The 5004-nt window shown below is 40.2% G+C and overlaps 1 long non-coding RNA gene across 2 annotated transcripts; it reads left to right on the top strand.

Annotated features, from left to right (window-relative positions):
• The first annotated feature begins 969 nt into the window (after positions 1 to 969).
• On the top strand, positions 970 to 4762 carry LOC120374221. Of its 2 annotated transcripts, XR_005585944.1 has the most exons (4): positions 970 to 3080; positions 3274 to 3398; positions 3782 to 3809; positions 4240 to 4762. It is a non-coding gene; the product is annotated as an uncharacterized LOC120374221 (long non-coding RNA). The 2 variants fall into 2 exon arrangements; XR_005585943.1 differs by having other exon boundaries at positions 970 to 3398.
• The last annotated feature ends 242 nt before the right edge of the window (positions 4763 to 5004 follow it).

Raw genomic sequence — 5004 nt, 5'->3', positions numbered from 1 at the left:
TTGATTGAATGTCAAAAATATTTTGCTGGAGGATTATGATCTATCTATCTCTAGATATAACAGATATATAGAAGCAGAGATACACTGATACAGACGAGAGTGATGATATCTTAATGAAATATGTGGCATAGTGCAAATATCCTGAAATCAGATTCAAAGTATTAATTTGAATTAGATCCTCTCAGATCCATAAAACACTGACTGTAAATCAAGGGCACTCTGCTAATTCCTTAAAGAGTCAAACTGAATTTAGATGCATATGTTAAAAAAAAAAGTGAATGCCAATTACTGAGTCGTCCAATTTCCAGTCACTCACGTCCTATATGGAAAACAAGTTCTTAAAATAAATTAATCCCATTACAAACGCCTTACATATTATTCCTAAAGTTCCAGATTATAAAATGAGAGGGTGGGTACATGGATTAAAAGAAGCTCTACTTTAACCTGCAATAATACTGCGATCGATGTTTTATCATATTATATCTACACACACACACACACACACACACGATCGATGTTTTATCATATTATATCTATCTACAGAGAGAGAGAGAGAGAGAGAGAGAGAGAGAGAGAGAGAGAGAGAGAGAGAGAGAGGCAAAACAGACCGGGTGACTACATTCATGGGCTTTAGGGAACACTTTTGTATTGTCGAATAATCTCTGGTCATAATTTTGTAGACTCTCCTCCACCGCTCAATCTGACAGTTTCTGTAATTCTTAAAGCACCCCCAGCACACAAGGATCATAGAGATAAAATGCTCTGATCTTCTCATGATTGGCATAACATTGAAGTCTTTATTAGACACTCTTTTAAATTTATCATATAGGGGGCTGCTATTTTTTTTATTTTGGCCACAAGACATAAACATGTAACAATCAGTTAAATCCTTCTGAGAAGGAATTTAGCCTTAATCCAGGCGACGATTTCCTGCCCTGGACTGAACTAATATTGGGCGTGCAGCTTCTTCAAGATATGGAAATAATGACAGTGGCTATTGATATTGCCTTTACTGGGGGTGGTGCTGGCAGTGCATCTCTCACAGTCTCTCATAAATGTAGAAAGCAGATTGCAATTAATCACCCCCCTCCACACAGCCTCAGATGAAGAGTCTCTGTCTTTATTTTAAACTTTGCAATTATGATGTCTTCCCTAGCCGTTAAAAAACAAACCCCAACCCATTTTTGCACAGCACAGCTCAGATTTTTGCACCAGGGTGGATCAGACCCAATTTTAAGGCCAGCTCATAGGGTGGAGTTCCCTCCTCCCCCAACTTTTCCTGTGCGAAAAGTGGAAGAGAGGAAACTTCGGGGCACAGAAAACGATCCTGTCCTGTATTGATACAAACGGTGCCTGACTGATGCCACACATGCAACCAGCGCTGGCGGGGCTGCTCCCTCCCCTTCAATGATTTTCCCTTTGTCAATTGCATCCATCACACGTGAGGGGCCATGTGAGCTAAAGACCCCTCTCAACCCCCCTCCTCCCCTTCCATCCCTGCACCAGCTCCCTCTCCTCCAGCGCCTGCTTTAAAACCACGTGAGCTCGTCCCCCCGTTTCCGGTTTGTGGGGGGCTGGCTGCTGAAAAGGGGGGCCGCTTGTGTGTTGGTGGCGCGAGCCTCAGCTGAGGTGCTGCTAGGGGCTCATTATCATGAGAAAGGGGCTGCGAGGGCAGATAGCCCACAGGAGCGACAGTCTACAGCAGTGTAAAGGGACACAGGGAAATGGGAGGGTTTGCCAAACTGTTAAACGGGTGTGTGTATGTGGGAGGGGGCTGGGTCTCACCCCCAGTAATGTGGTTCGTTTTAATGTGGTTAAGTATCAAGTGGTTAGCTAGGCCCCGGAGGACCTTGGCCTTACGTTGAAATCTACCTCAGTAATGTCTCAATGTGAAACTAGTGCGCTAGGATGGCAGGGAAATGATAATCTCTCTCTTGCTCTGGAGCAACCAGAGGACAAGTAATGTGGAGCATAACTTTGTTTTGTTGCACTCCGCCACCCAACCCAGAAAGGGTGGATCTGGGGAGAGGGCCCTGGAGCGGCTGGATTTCATTTGTGCTACTAGCAGTGGTTTTCATTTTCATCTCATGAAGTTAGTTTTAATCACAAGTAGCAAAGGTGGGATCTCTGCTTTTGCTGCACATGAGTCCCTATTGTTTGGCTTGTTGTGCGAATTTTGTATTACAGTTTGAAAAATAAAGGGGAAGGGATTAGAAGGGTAATTTGCACACTAAAGTGCCTGAAGTTAAACACCTAAATCCATAGATAAGTTTCCAAGGCTATGTGTAGACTAGAAAAAATAGGCTGCATTGAAAAAAGTGTTTGGAGAACATCCTTTAACTACTACAATTGAAACGCTAGCATAGATAGGGTTTAGCACCTGTAAAACTTGTTAGCTGTCCCTTAGTGCTTCCCTCTACAATCTATCAAGACCAGGGCTATCTAAAGCTGTTAAACCTTGTCTATACTAGTGTTTAAGCAGACTGGATCTATTTGTCTAGACTAGGCAGAGCTTGGATATTCCTTTCAGGCATTGCAGTGCCACAGATTATGAATATTATGAGAAGTGTAGGCAACATGCAGATTTAGTAGCTAAACCTGTCCTGGTGGGAGAACATCAGCTTTGCTCCATTCTGTCTCTAGCCCCTCTTGAGGTTTCATATTGCGGAGCTCTGGAGGACAGAACCAGAGTTGGGAAGCAGCTGCTGGAAGCTGTATGATCCTCTTGGGTGCAGGTTTATTTTGAATCACAAATCCCTACTGGCCGGGCCTCTTATATGAGGGAAGGGGGGCATTTTGTGCAGTCGTGTGTGTGTGTGTGTGTGTGTTTAAAATGCAGTGGAACGTCTTCTCTAGAAAAGGGGAAGCCAGAGAGCTGTGCAGAGCCCCTGGGCCTCCATGTGGTTCTTCCTCCTGCTTCATGCAGGTGTCCTGAGATTTGTAGATTCCAGGTTTAGGGAGGAAAGACCAGTTTCCATTTTGGTAGTAGGGGTCTTGCACCTACTGAGGGGATATTTGGGAAGAAACCCCTTGAGTCAACATTCAAAAAGTTTCCAAGTCCCTATGCAGAAAAACCCAAGGTGAGGGAAAGGATTGTTTAGCTTTATTTCATTTACCTCTCTATGGGCATTTCTAAGGTATCCAGTCTCCTGGGAGTGCCTCCATGTAAAAGATAAATCTATCTGTCTCATGTATTTGTTAATTTATGTATAAAGTCATTTATAAGACAGCCTAGCCTTGTTTATGCATGTAATATACTTCTCTCAACTGCAGCTGAACAAATGGTGTTCAACATGGCCCATCTTGCAGGATACAGATTGCTCCTTGTGCTAAATAAACAAGAGACAGTGACTTTGGAATACCATTTGATAATAGCTGGAGAATGCAATTTTTGGAAGGTTTGTGAGGCCGGTTACTTAGGGCTTGTTGTCTGGCATAGTGAGCTGTACTTGTTCTTTCTACTCTTGTGGGATTGATGCTGAACTTTGGGCACATTTCCTGGCTGAGTTAGTGGTTATTAAAATTCACTGCTCACTTTTGTTTAGTTTGTTGTTTACTTTGCTGAATTTTTAAAAACTTGTTAGAATGCAATTGAACACACAGATTCAACAGTATTTAGGCCTGAAAAATAAAGATGCATTAGAAAGATGCCTATTATGCTTCAGAATTATTAATTGACATTTTTATGATGAATAATTAATCATTTGAATAATTTTTGTATCTCTGATCTGAACACATATTTGCATATCTAATGTCTGATTTTTAAATGTGGTTTCTTTAGTTGCATTCTCCCAGGACAAAGACACAAAGTAAGTAACATCCTAATGTAGAACTTTTTTTCTTTGCAGTTGTGAAAGTCCATTTTTTTGAAATGTGTCTATCTCAGTAAGAAGCTGTCAACAAGTCACATATGTCTTACATATACCTACAGAAAAACATATGATCATTTGATATGAATACACTGAGGCCATACTTTCTTAAACACAGGATAAGGTTCTTAATAATATACACATTACTTAAAATTGCCTAATGTTGATAAGTTATTTGTCTGAGGAAACCATAAAGAAATCTATCAGGCAGTACAGTGTTGTTTGTTCTCGTTTAGATTGTTTATATGATCCTTAGGAACAAGGGCCAAGGTTATTTTAATTTGGGGAGTTTAAAATATCAAGAGTATTTGGTGTTGTTTTTTCTACGGAGTACACATAATATCCTTGATTTCTTACTATATTTTTACAGGCATAAATCATAATCCTCAAGAAACACCCCAACATAGAGTCAGCAGTGACATAAACAATGGTGTAAGCTGCATATCAGTTGTAAATTGGCGAGAAAACAGGTGCAAGTGACGATGTTGTGTAACTTGCACTGATTGGGCTTTCAGTTGGGAAGTAAAATGCATGCAGCTTGTCCTGGAAAGGAACAGAAAGGAGGAAAGTGCAGCAGGACAAACAATTTCCAGGAGGATGTAAAAGAGTAAGAGGACCAGAATGTGCCCATTCTCCCTTACACCACCACTTATTAACTATCACAATATCACTGTTGAATATGATCCAAGGATTTCCATGGGAATAGCTTCCATTTACACTGGGTCTGAATTTCTCATTGCTTAATGTGTTCAAGAAGGAAGAAAACATTTTGAGACTTTTTATTTATTGGTACATTTAACCGTACTGCTTAGATACAGGCATCTCAGAGAGATGAACATTTAAAGTATGGCCTGTTAGATTTCTTGTTGTAATTCTTAGAAACCAAGTTGATAGATGCCTTAGAAATACCTTAAATAGATAAAGTACTATTTATATTTTGTAGATTAAAGAATTTGCATTGAAATTGAAGTATTGGAATGTGATGCATGATAGTGTTTATAGTTGCTTAGGGTCATCTATATAAAGGAGATGTTACATCTGGAGTGTGAAATTAAAAAAAAAAAAGAAAAAGACCCGTTTAATATCTTTAATTTTTTCCTGTTGTGTAGTAAAACATACAACTGTCTAAGTAATA

Source organism: Mauremys reevesii, linkage group 11 (genome assembly GCF_016161935.1).
Source record: "Mauremys reevesii isolate NIE-2019 linkage group 11, ASM1616193v1, whole genome shotgun sequence".
In the NCBI taxonomy this organism is placed as follows: Eukaryota; Metazoa; Chordata; order Testudines; family Geoemydidae; genus Mauremys; species Mauremys reevesii.
This window is presented reverse-complemented; position numbering and strand designations above follow the sequence as displayed.